General features: G+C 38.4%; 1 protein-coding gene across 2 annotated transcripts in view; it reads left to right on the top strand.

Moving 5' to 3' along the window:
* The window catches only part of LOC131667524 (TBC1 domain family member 15), a 107,823-nt gene extending 93,295 nt beyond the window's left edge, over positions 1 to 14,528 (top strand). Inside the window, exons 10-11 of one of the 2 annotated variants that reach the window (XM_058940992.1) lie at positions 13,919 to 14,222; positions 14,304 to 14,528. The gene's annotated coding sequence lies outside the window, so the exon portion shown is untranslated. The remainder of the gene's footprint in view (positions 1 to 13,918; positions 14,223 to 14,303) is intronic. The other variant, XM_058940993.1, reaches the window with a different exon arrangement.

Here is a 14,528-nt window from a genome sequence, read left to right as displayed (position 1 = left end):
TTATTTGATATGCATGTGAAAAAACTTAATTTATTAAAATAACTTTTATATATTTCAATTACCAACGTAGTTGATATTGTCACTCCTTTGGATCGTGCCTTCAGTAACTGAAATTATTACAGTGAAAACTAATATTAAAAAAGGATTCTTATTCGTAAGTGGCACGAAGATAACTATATTTACATTATAAAATGAAAAATTATTTTTAAACGTTTAATGGTAACACAGGCCCATTAAAGAAAAAAAAGTACCGTAAACTGGTTCTCTAATTATGCTAATTCGATGTATTTTTGATCGATGTTTCCAAATTTGAAGTCAGAATGAGGGGTTTCCCAGTACTTTATTATTTTATTTCAAGGTTATTTGAAGGTTAAATTGAGGGAATGCGGTTGAAAAATTTAGGAAAATTCATACGTAAGTTTTTGGGGTCTACGAATCTGAATCTGACATTTGTTTCTCCTTCGAAGGTCAATTTCCAGATCATTTAAAAGTCAACTTCTTCAATTCACGATATAAATTTTTTTGCCCCCGGATTCTGAACTTACGGGAAATTCTACGTTTGGATATAATTTTCAAGGTTTTTTTCAATGACCTTTAGAGTTCACCACAAGGTCAAGCTTTCTTATCCGCTTTCGATAATAAATCTCGATGTATTGAGAGATATCGAACAAATGACCTCTAAAAAAATTGTAGATTTTAACTCGAGGAATCATGATTCTATTCTAGTTTCTTTAAGCAATTACTATGAGAAATAATTATAAGGAATTGTTAATTTATCATGTATATTATACAATTTTAATATAAACCTAAATAAATAACGCAGCACTAAAAACTAAAAAGAAACTACTGAATTTTAATTAATATTCTTAGCATGAACAATACTAAATAAACACTAATTATTTCATTAAAAAACCACCCCAAAACAGCTGTACTCATATACACTGCAAGATAGTGCAATACCATTGAAAACATCTATAAATCCAAATGACATGCACTGTAAGTTTATTGTAATAACATAAATTTAATATAATACAATACGAGTATTTATGCTAACACCATTATCAGGATCTTTACCTTTGTATTATTAGACATAATCTATCAAAAAATTTAAATTCTCCAATCCTAATTTACTTAGAATTTCAATGATCTTAGAATCCAATGCTTATTATCTAGAAGACTTTATTTAGGATTACGTTAATTAATATTGCCTCTTTCAATTAGACAATTTGAAAATAATTAATGCAAATGATTTTATGGCTAAAGTAATCCACACTCACACTACAGATCTGTAGTAATATTATTGTAACGGTCCTACTTATGAGCTGTTTATTAAATGACTGCAACTAGTCTAACGTATTTATCTGTTAGTCAAAACAATACATTAAGCGGCGCTACCTCACTGTTTACGCGACTGTATACAAATAAGAGTCGAGTCAAAACAAATAGCGTGACGTCACAAATAATAGACATAGATATAATGAACCATAATATTGAGAAAAATATGTTAATTATAGATAATTTGAATATAACAAAGTATCAATTATATAGATTTTAACATACAGATTCATAATATCTCATTCAATTATAAATTAACAATGAATATCAATATGTAAAGTTAATTTATTTATTAACATATGAAATATTAGAAGAATATAAATAATTTATATGTAAAATGAATAAGCATAGAACACGAGTAAGAATTGGTTTCATTAATAACAGCTAAATAACAACTGTTATTAATAAATAAACAATTAATAATTTATTTAAACAATAAACTATATATAGAACGATAATATTAAGTTAATACTTGATAATGACAATTTTAGGATTTAGAAATCTTAGATAATTAATCAAATAATCGCATGTTAAGATTAGAAGAAAACCGTTACAAATATGAAAAATTAGTCATAATTCAAATGTTATTAATTAATTTAAATAATTAATTTTGGAAAATACTTCCAAAATTAATTAATTATAAAGTTATATGAAATTTTAATAATTTTCTATTGTAAATAATGTAATATCACGTTAATTAAATTTATTAGTTAATAACTTTTGACGACATTATTGGCGATAATTGTAAATTGTATAAAATCAACAAATAACTAATTCTGTAAAATTTACATGTGTTAAAAACTTAATATTAATGGTTATTTACTTGTAAATTAAGAAAAATCATTTCTCAAAATTCGCGAATGTCTCTCGAATTTTCGATGAAATCTCTCCTGCAATAATAAGCGGGAAAATCTATGTATAAATAGGCCCACCTTTGCACAGGCTAGATTCATTCACTTCTAGCCTTGCAAAGTGAGCGCATGAGTCTGAAAAAACTTGGATTAACACCTAAGTTCTTTCTCTCATTGTGATTTACTAAGCAAGACTAACCTTTCCTTATAATTTGAGCTCGACTTATAGAACATCTCGCGCTATAAGAAACTTGGGCCGAATTATATCCTATCAAAGAAAGACTTTAGCTCTGCTTATGGGACAATTCGCACCATAAGAAACTAGGGCATTGTCTGACTTTCCTCGATATATCGCAATTACTTATATATATTTGATTTACTTATTTATTATATTTGTTTCATTTATCTATTTTCTTGACAATTAGAGTAAAATCATCGGAAACAAATTCTTACTCATTAGCTACATTACGAGAGTTCGAATTATTTTTATTTATAAATGATACGAACATCACATTATTCAACCTGTAAAAAAATAGAAAAATTGTATATACTGTAGTTGAACCGGCAGAATGATCATTTTTAGACTAATTGAAATTGATTAAAACGATTTAGTTTAAAAAAATCTAATTTAACATTTTTATAATTTGCAAGTTATTAAATTGTAATTTGTAGTTACTTACGAATAATTTAAATAAAGCAGGAGAATTAAGATACTATTTGTGCATTTCCATTTCCCACTTTACTTTGCTCTTTGTTCTTTATTCTTTGTACTTTGAGAAAAAAACCGACGATAAACTAGTACATACTTGATTTCGATAGTATTGAGATTATCGAAAATCGAAAATGAGTCAAACTTCGAAGTCGATACAATTATGTATAGCGCATGCGCCTAATGCGTAGATTTAACACATAATAGAGAGGCTGTGTATCAATTATAACATATATACTAGACATGTCAATTGTATTCTTTATTTATATTAATTTATTAATAAGTCAACATACATGAAAGCGTATTTAAAAACTTTAATAAGGAAAAACATACGCTTATTATGTATGTTTTTCCATTATTTATTACATAAAATTATTTGAAATACACTAAAACTACTAATTTTGATAGAAAAATAGAAAATCGATAAGTCGAAAAATCATTTAATATTATATATGAATTGACAAAAATTATTTTTATGTTTAAAAATTACAAATGTCAAACATTATTAGACCTCTTACGGTCAATACATAAATAATTCTACTTGAAATATGTATGAAAAGTGATTAGATATGTTTCAGTATAATATTTCTGGAAGATTTTCAAAATATTTCAACGGCAAATTTCATTATCTTTCCACAAAAAATCTTGCAGAAATATTACCCGAATCCTGGCAAAAAGGTTTCGTGTAATATATCCGTGAAAGCTGTAAATTATATTTCGTGAAAATATTTCTGGAAGATTATCGAAATCTTTCAAAGGCAGATTTCATTATTCTTCCACGAAATGTTTCATGTGACATTTCAAAAATATTTCTGCAAGATATTTTGAAAGATTTCGTCAAATCTTTCAGAAATATATCACGAATCCTGGTAAAAAGGTTTTGTGTAATATATCCATGAAGGCTGCAGATAATATTTAGTATTTAGCAAAGCTTAAATTCTATCACTTGATTTATTACTACTCGTCATTCAATATCGTTCGATAAATCTTAAAGATCCTCGTAAAAATCCTGCACCGTTTCTTAGAGTAATATTTTTAAAACGTCACGTGGAAGGATAATGAAATCTATCCTTGAAATATTTTAACAATCTTCCAGAAATATTTTTACGAAATATAATTTACAGCTTTCATGGATATCTTACACGAAACCCTTTTTCCAGGATTCATGAAATATTTATGTCAGAATAATTATTTAATTAATAAGATTATTTTCAGCATAGTTCTGACCATCAGTATAACTACTGATCACCAGTATAATTTCTGACCATCAGTATAACTACTGATAACCGGTACAATTTCTGACCATCAGTTTAACTACTGACTATCAGTAATTATTGATCATCAGTATAATTTATGACCATTCAAACATGAAAAATATACAAATAAATCCGGGTATTATATAACTCTGACCGTTCCTGTATTAATAGTATGAAAGTCAGGTCTGAAACTCCAGAACCCTGGCTGAAGTATGTACTAGCTTATGATAAATTGAAATATTTATCTATTACAAGTGCTGACAGTTCACACTTCAACAATGCGAAACTGTCGTCGCACACTCTGATAGTTCAGAGTCTGACTTGGAAATTATTATTTCAAATTGCGACAGTTCAGTTCCACGTAGCTTAGATTTCAAAACCAGATTCTGACAGTTCAGATTTTGGGGAGTATTGGATTTTGACCGTTTCTAGATTGATATATCCAAATCCAACAGTTTAGACTTGGAAGTTTGGAAATACTCGGATTTTTAACAGGAACGGAGAGCCAAATACGAAAGTTCACAACGTACGCTGATATTACATAAAAATCAGTATTATTAAAATCGTTATTGTACATGATGACATTCCAGCCAATGCCACAATAAAACCACCATTATCAAATGATAACCTGCTACATACATTAAAGAAAAATAAAACAGCGCGAGAAGTAGAAAATAGAATAGCTGATTATACGGAAGAAGAAATTCGTAATGAATTGCGCCAGGGAGAATGGTGAATATTCAATGATGACAATGCAGACCGTTTGGAGCTACTAAGATGGGTAGTTCAAGAACAAAGGTTCTCAGCTAATCTATCCATGACTCACAGCCAAAGGATTGACATCTTTTCACCGTTTGTGAGAACATCATGGAATGAAGAACATGAAACTGACTTTAACAGAGTCATTAATCAGCCCCCAAAAACAAACACAACAGATGCGACGTCGACAGCCGGCAAAGAGCTAGAGACAGATGAACAACAGGCAACGAACATAAATCAATAATAGATTTACCACTCGATGTATACATTATTCGCCGACAAGCTACGCTACCAAAACAACTCCGCATAACCTCGCCGACATTGCCATGGGGTCAAACCAATGAAGTAGAAACAGGCAATAACAATATACAAACCGCCAGAAATCGGGAAACGGAAATAGCTCAAATCAGTTCAGACGATGACTATTCCCGAGTTCAAGCGCCACATTCGCCGTTATTTAACAGACCTTGTTCACTCCGAGTCACCATCAGAAATCGAACAAAAAACACGCAGACGACCGAAACCACTACTCAAGGAGCGAGTAACCTGGGGTGTAACCAAGGAAATCCACGGTCTGTGAAACATTGACCAGAGCGGATACAGACCTGACTTCCCCACAGTCAAGCCGACCAGAGCTAAGCTAGCGGCGATAGATGAGCCCGTAAAAAGGGACAGAACAGACAATACAGAAATAACAAAAAACACGATTTTAGGCAAGAATTATACTCCTGCTGCAAGACCATTAAAGGACACTGCAGATAAAAACAGAGCTCAAGCAAATCGACACAAAGATCAGTATTTAGACGAAAGAGAATTTACCGATGACGTTGAGAAGCACACATAAACTTATAATCAACAACGGGAAATAGTACGATCTGACCGAAGGAGTGAGGAAGATAAAAGTAGAAAACATACAAAAGTAAGAGAACCTCACAACAGCCACTCACATCGACCATCTAGCCCCTTTAACACGTCAAAGGAAACTTATAGTGAATAGAATTACCACAGACAAGCTAGACAATCAGAAAAGAGAAGTCGTGTGAATAGATACTCGGAATCATACAGTGAGGACGATACATCTGACGGCAGTCGTTATTCTAGGACGACACAACGATCAGACCATTCAGACCGTAGCCGCCCACGAAATAACTGTCGACAAGAGATAAACGAGAACAACTCATGGCAACAATGACAAACAGAAAATACTCATCGGAAAGCGAATCTGATAATGAACAACGAAAAAGGCACTCAAAACACCGAGTAAACTATCGCTCTCGATCACGGTCACGGTCGTAATCCAGACACAGGAATAGGATGGTCCGTACAAAAACAGGACCGAAAATAAGACAAAAGCACTGTCAAGTATGTAAAAATATAGGAGCATCGTTCGACTTTTGCAAAATATGCTAGCATATCCGTTCAGAGTTGTTAGAAAACGCGTTAGGTGGGGAGCAGACGAGTTCGCTGCTTCCTTCCGATTTCCAATAATAGGCCAAAATGACCAAGACGGGGAGGTCGCCGTAAAAATGGCTTCGCACATAGAAATTGTCACAGACTTGGAAGAAAGCAGTCATCATTATGGGAAGCATCATCAGGTGATGACAAAAGAATAATCGACCATTCTTCAGACAAAGATGAAAACAAAATCGAAGAAAGTATCGCTAAAATAAATAGGCAGGAGCTGATTGATCCAGGTCCTGGATTGATGAAAAACCACTCAACAAATTGCTAAAACGTCTTAAGGATCATGAAACGTTATTATTTAACATTAATGAGGAGATACAAGACAGTGAACCGATAGTGGAAAACCTAGCATTTCCACCGGTCGAACGAATGATATCGACAGACAAAACTGACTATCAAATCCCAGCAATGGCAGAAGAAATTGTAAAAATACTGAACAGCAAAGTAATCACTGACATACCTGAAGTAAAACCTGAAGATGCGCTTATAGAAACACCAAAAGGGATATTAAAAACCATCAAATTTACAGACAATGAAGAAATGAAACAAAGGAGAGATGAAATACCGATGATAACTTCAATATCAGACCTGTAAACAACTGGCATATCTGGTAAGGAACTAAATGAAACCAGATTCCTCTGCAGATGGAAAAACCGTTACGAAAACGGTGGAAGAACTCATTATATTCAGATGGAAAACACCTGACTATCTACTAACCGACAACGGAAAAGAATAAGCCAATAAACACTTAGACAGCATGTTACAAGAATATGGCATCAAACATATCACGACGGTCCCATATCATCCGCAGGCCAATCTAGTCGAAAGGAGTGATAGCACATTAAAAACGATGATAGCGATGTATGTAGAATATAACCACCGAAATTGGGATAAACATCTTAATGAATTCCGACACGCCATAAATTCAGCAGTATAATCAGCCACATATGCGTACCCAGCATTCCTAAATTACGGCAGACAACCGAGACCAGTAAAAAGTTTACAAAGAAAAGGAGAATCAACCGAACTAGAACTGAGACTCAAACCAGAAGAATGGACGGAAAGGCTGAAAAGATTGAAAGATCTACATGAAATGGTTGAAAGGAATCTGGAAAAAAACACACGATAAAATGGCTGACCGATTCAATATAGGGAGAAAAGAAACCAAAGACAAACCTGGCGACCTAGTATTGCTGAAAACGCATTATTTATCAAATGCAGCAAACAAATTTTCGACCAAATTAGATGAAAAATACGAAGGACCTTTCAAAATACTAGAAAAACTCTCGGACACAGTATTTATTCCCCATTGATACACAGACAAAAAAAAAGGTCGGTAAAGTTCATGTCGAACAGCTCAAGCCATTTAAACGCGCCAACAACAACGATTATGACCTTAGATTACACCAAGAAAACAAACAAGTAAACAAAAGATCAAGTTAAATAAATAGAAAACTGACACGTACAACCCACGCAACTAGGAGAAGCACAGATATAAAAAGAAAATAGAATCAATCTGACCAATCTGACCATACTCTATGTTGTCCAATTCATGGGGGTTTTAATTCATGTACTAACATGGTTACAGCACTGGGATCGATTAAGGGCATGTCGGTAACTGATATCAACGTTTACCGTCCTGTAAGCCTGGACAGGCAAGCCTCTTCAGGCTAAGTGGGGGGTGTAGTCGTTGACTAAACATCCCTCGCCATACCAGTTCAGATAAATTCATGTACTGTGCTGTCCTGACCATGCCCAATGACCTTTATACTAATTATATTTGTTTTCAGATTTGAACAAGTACCATGGCCCTAAGAATCCTCGTCTCCAAGAAGAAGGGTCTGAGCCTGATGGTCAGGATTCCGTCATCTGCTGTCCCCAAGACCGTCACGGGGACCAGGACTCGGGAGCCCAGACCGGTTCAGATCCGAGCTGCCTCAGAGGAGTCTGAGGTGAGCCTGCGCTTGAGCAAGCACTCTGCCTCTCCAAGAACGGAGGTGGAGAGGGAGAAACCCCACGCCAATGAAGAGTCCTGGTACATCCAGGGCTCGGATCTCACAGTCCGACTGGAGACCCGAGGAAAAGAAGCAGATGAGGATGGTTCGCGCCATCGAGGAGGAAGAAGCGCTGACACCGATACTGACGACTGACCCGGCCGACGGCGCGACCGCGGTAAGCCCCTCGGGGTGTAGGACACTCAAGTCTTACAGCCCAACCACTAACTCGAGGGGCTTCCAGCTGTCGCTCAATGAGCAGGCAGAGGATAAGTTGGCGGAATATTTGGGTGACGAAGGTTGATGACCCGCGGTAGCAACAAGCGGGGCGGAAACCACCACCACCAGACCGTGCCGACCGGCAACACCACCGCCGGTGCTGCAACGTCTTGGCCACGCAGAAGCCACACCACCGGTCACTCCTGCCACACCACCAGTCACCTCTATACCACTGTCAGTCACCTCTGCCAACACCGCCCAGTCGTCCTCCGAAACCAGAGTGAGGCACCAAAGACATCCTGGGTGGCTCCAGGTGGAGTCCAGGAATTTCACTCTGGCACCAACGATGATCACAATAGCGACGACACCGACACAGACCACGTCCAGGATGGATCCGGTCGATAGGCCGGAAGTTCAGGGCCTGCACTACCGGACGGCCGGTGGGAAATGCCGTAAGTATAACCCGTGGCGGCATCTCGAGCTGAACGATCTGGTGGGTACGAGCGATGCATCCGGGGAGGGGTCCGATTATGACCTGCCAAGACTCCCCGTGGACCGGTCCAGGCAGAACACCGCCACAAAAATGCCATCCTGAGGTATCCTGCCCCGAAGAACGGGATCAGGATTCGAACAATTGATGGAGATCCCGACGGACCTCACCGTTGATCCGCCGCTTCGCGTCTGCTTTAACTACTGGCAACTGGACCACAATTTTGGGAACTGCCCACGACCTAAAGAGGGGCAGTACTGCGGGAATTGTGGTCGCACAAGTGTAGAGATTTTTAACTGCCCGAGATATGCCGAGGCTTACGAGTGGAGGCACGACTTCCTGGCAGAGGTATTCCGGTGGACCCTCCATCTATCCCACCGAGACCTCGACACATGCCTGGCGGCCGGAGTGAGCGGGTAGGCGAGGGTTTATTGCCAGCCACCTCCTCCGGGTCCGGATGGGACAGACGCCCACCAGACTATTACACTGACCGACGCTCTGACCAACACGCTAACCGAAACGCTGACTATTCTATACATATATATATATATATATATATATATATATATATATACCCGGCACCGCCACCCGGAGGACCAGCGACCAACTACCCGACCCCCGGTTCTGGAAGACTTATCACCATCATACCAGGAGGCAACTCGGGGCCGGACGAGATCACTGGCCAGAAGACCGACTGGCAGTACTGGGGCTATACCCCCCGTACCAGATCTCCCGCCTCATCTGCCAGACCATCGGTAAAGGAGCGGGCGTGGGATCTAGTGCGGAAAGCCCAAAATCCGGGATCCTCCGAGGATGAGGCCGACGCCGACCTACGCCTAAGGGAGCTACAAAAGCTCCAGCGCACCCTCCAGGAGATGGTAGCCACGGAGAGGCGCGACTGCTCCCGCAAGCGTGGGTACCATTAACCCAGCCAGCGTCGATCATCAACATCGGTGAAAATTTTAATAAATGCCAGGGAAAAGTCCTGGCTTAAAATAACCAACCTGCCCTTTATTTTTGCAGCCTGACCTTTTTCTGACCGACCTTAACCAACCTAGTTAATAAAAGGAGGTAGAAGGAAGGATGCAGCCAGGCAGATTAAGCAGATGCAGGACTTCGACCATAGCAGACCATGGAACCAAGGAGGGAAACCCCCAACAGATAAGAATTTCTGACGACTGACGTGAGCTGAGAAAGCGGCGGCAAAACGAAGGAAAGTTTAGCAAACGAGCGGTACACATGGTAGTGTACCAGCTTAGTGGGGATTCTGCAATGCGGTACATTACAAGGATTTCCCTTACAGTGTTGCACTATTTGCAACACCTCAGAAAAGCCATCTCCGTCCCTTGCCACCCCGTAATCAGCCGGACTGACGTGCGCCCTAATCCGGACACTAATTTATTTCCATATCCGACTATCCATACCAGAGAAAACGACGCAACAAGTCGAAGAACGCGATCCGACGAATGAGTGAAAAACTGAGCGCACGACGAGGAAAAGAGAGCGCACACGCACACACACGTACACACACTCCTGACCATATGTTGCCGGCTGGAGAGAAAAACACGAAAACTTGACTGGGAAATGCAACGGAAATGCATGTTAGCGATACATGCAGACCCGTTACACTTCCAGACACTGATACGGACACTTTGGAGACGAGACCTGTGGTGACCAGAAAATCGTCGATGAAGCGACAGCCGGAAATCAGTTGTGTCAGGATACTGCGCACCATTGGGGACATCCTGAGCGCCACACACACACAGATAACACCCATGTACACATTTACACCACACGACCGAGGGGGAACGCGCCAGGAGGCGCTTTAGAAACTGGCAACAGAGCACAAGGTTAACACGCGGGACCGAGGGCAGCCATCTTGAAGAGCGATATCGACTAAGCGAGAGCGACCAAGATAGACTAAGCGAGAGCGAGCGAGACAGACTAAACAAGAGCAAGCGTGATAGACCATATGAAAGCGAGCGATCTAGTATAAATACCATACTAATTAAAATGCAAATGCGATGATGAAGGCGCTACGAAGATAAAACCGACATACAATTATTGTATCATTGCAAAATAGCTAGTGTTCCGTCGTCACATGTGTGTATGTATGTGTGTGCGCGATGGCCGAACTTGGGAGAGAACTGCGGGAGATAGCGCCACCAACCGAGCGGGCTGCCGCGGTTTCTCTGCAGGTTCGCGCCGGCTTGACATTCTGTCCGTTGCCAGTACAGCTTGAGCGGCCATTGTGTGCGCAGAGCTATCGCAAATATCACATGCGATTATCCACGAAATTCAATATAATCTTATAACATCAGTGATCGTTACAACTAAAATTGACAACAAAAAACAATACCAAAGACGCAAAACAACGTATTGCGCAAATATTTTACCGTATTCAACCTATGACAACGAATGAGTGGCCCTTGCCACGCGGTGATTACATATAGTAATCTACGATCTTACTTACTTACCTATTATCTATTTGTATGATATCATCGATATCAAGTTAATATGATTTCGCCTATCTTTTACTACCTACTATCCAAAACTCTCCGATATCATCAATCAAGTATGTGTGTGTATGGAAATTCTTCCGCGTGCGTGCGCGCGTAAAGTTCGCGTGATCACGTGATCATTTCTTATGCGAAAATTATTTTCGACAACTTGTGTGTGTCTCACTTTGTGCTTTTTTCTCATAACATAGTGTTTTTTATTTTACCAGTGTCAAACTCTTAAATAAAAAAAAAGAAAAATTCACAAGCAATTCTATTTTAACTCAAACTATATTTAAACTTCTGATAAAATATTGCTAGAATACCAATTGCGGCATATTAGGGGAAACTTAGAAACAAAACAGCTAGCGATGCGATTTAGAACATGGAACATACTAAAATAAAATAAAAATTATAAAATACTTGTATGCGGCTGCTATAATCACTTAAGTGTATTAATAAGCGACAAACAATCTGACGAAATAAATTGATAAATTGATTGATGAAATTTGAACCTCTGACGAAACTCGCCGGTGACATCAGGACCAATAAGCGAATTAGAATAAAATTTGATTTCCGTCCGCAACGACAAATAAATAGGAGTAGGGGTAGATCCTTCTCATCAATTAATGCTGGCCGTCTTAGTGGGGGGGGGGGGGGAGAAAAGGTAAATAGCGACGAAGTAGAAGATAAAATGAGGGCGCTGTTACTTTTCTAATTTGTATATTGACCAATGACGAAATATTCGGAGGGCGGTATCGATATCTAATAGTGGCCAATAATAGAATTTCTTCTCCGAAAGAGGTGAGGAAAAAGGATCTTTGACCGCGAAAAGCCGTTTCTCGTCCATTTTGCCGCTGATCGCTACCGCTGTAGGAAGCAAATTCGAGATTCACTGAAAAGTACCTTGAGTTTGCCGGGTTTCTTCAACAGTAATCTATAAGTAGGCAAAGTGCCACTCACTAGTACTAGTTGCGAAATACGGAGCGTGATTTCTCGTGCGAATAATCCCGTCGCGACGTGTGGATCCGTCGACGCCGGGAATATAGTGCTCCGATCGAATTGCACTGACCACCCGCCATTCTTTGAACTAGCGTGAGTGAACGAATCGAAAATGAATTTAGACATCTAGGTGCAGTGTGAATTAGTTACGAATTAGGGATCGAGCGTATTAGATCATCGCAGATTTGATTCGCCGGAACGTGAGGATCTGTTTCCGCCGCGCATTAAATCACGTCAAGTCGCGCTGACCATCCGCCATTCTAACCATACCTGTGCCTTAGCTACAGAATAAAGGAAAGTGAAGTGTGACCGATTTTCATTATTTACGCTTCGTTAACCCATCCTTTCCTGCATGCTAATATTATTTTCGGCCGCGGACGGTCAATGGCGAGGATTCTTTTGTTCACATTTCTGGTTCCGAGTATTAGGTAACTTACGCGCTATTGTAGAATAACAGTCATATGAATAATCTAAAATCATTTAAAAAACGTTCGAAAAAAGTCTATCACGCAACCAACGAGGCGAGAAATCTAACCAAATATTTATAAGATGTGTGATAAACGTATATCAAATCTCTCCGACCTGAGACGAGGAGTCGTATTCTGAGCTGCCGGCAGGGCATGGTTCCAGGACGTGAGAGGACGGATAAAATCGACAATTGTTGGGCACCATTGGCCTGAGAAGAGGAAATCGACATGACGACGACAACCGGTCCACTCTGCGCAGTCGCACAGTGGGCAAACAGAACTACGTAGCCATTTTTAGACCCTACCCCCGACGATCGCCGTAAATTAGGATTGGCGGTCTGGCACCCTTATTCGGGGGGAAACTGGTCAATCAGGCCTTGTGGCGGAAGTACTCGGAGTGCGTGCCTGAGACCCCCCGAAGTTCCCCGCCACACCCTACGTTCTTAAAAACTCTAAAGATTTCTTATAAAAATATACATATTTTTTATTTTGAATTTTTGAGGTTCATCATTTAATTCCAAAATTATTATTGTTATTGATTTTATAACGTTACCCAAAAGGTTACGTGTTAAATTGATGATATTTTGGGAGCAATTTTTTCAAAAACGAATTCGTCAACCATAATATTTCTTAATTGCAATATAATTCTACTTAATTTATATGCATAATCTTTGAATTTTAGAATATTCTATCATTTCAATAAAAAATGCCCAAACCATCTTAAACTTAACTCGGAATTGGACGATGATTTTATGAAGAAATTTTCAGTCTTGTCTTTTTCGAATAAACTCATGAGAATTATGATTTATGTAATTTTCAGCTTATTATTTTATGAATAACCGTAATTATTCATAATAAAATTTATGACTTGCAGGTTAAATAACAGTAATGATGTTCCAAAACTCTTAAGAAATTAGTAAAATATGACACGTTTGATGGAAAAGTTGATGTAAAAGTGGAGAAAGATGATTTTTTAAAGTTACCTGACGATAGTACAAATAAAAAAAAGGTTTCCAGTACATCAGGCACAAACATTTCTTACCTAAAAGCAATATGATCAAGAACATGGATTTTGAAATGCTGTCTGACCGACAAAAAATCATCTAATATCGTTTTGCAAGATCTAAAACTTGAGGTTAAGCCTGGTCTTCATATTGACGATATTAATGCAATTTTAGGTAATAAAATTATATCATTACTTGTAATATGTTATTGCTATTATAATATCGATAATTAATAACGCTTTACTATTTTTGCAGTACACACTGCAGCTTTTGTTAAGAAGCAGACCTGGACGTTCGTTGATGAATCAAAGATAGTCATCATCCTTCGTCAACAGCTCTTAAAACTTAATTATACGAATAAATCTGGATGAAATTCTATTTATTTATTTTCAAACATAATTTATTTACATAAATTCATCTTAATAGCTTTAAATATGTAGTTTTAACGGCGACATTTCAGTGTTGTGTTTTAACAGATGA

Source organism: Phymastichus coffea, unplaced genomic scaffold, assembly GCF_024137745.1.
Source record: "Phymastichus coffea isolate CEN01 unplaced genomic scaffold, Cenicafe_Pcof_1.1 PCOF00067, whole genome shotgun sequence".
NCBI lineage: Eukaryota > Metazoa > Arthropoda > Insecta > Hymenoptera > Eulophidae > Phymastichus > Phymastichus coffea.
Note: the sequence above shows the minus strand (reverse complement) of the source record. Positions and strands in the feature narration are given on the sequence as shown.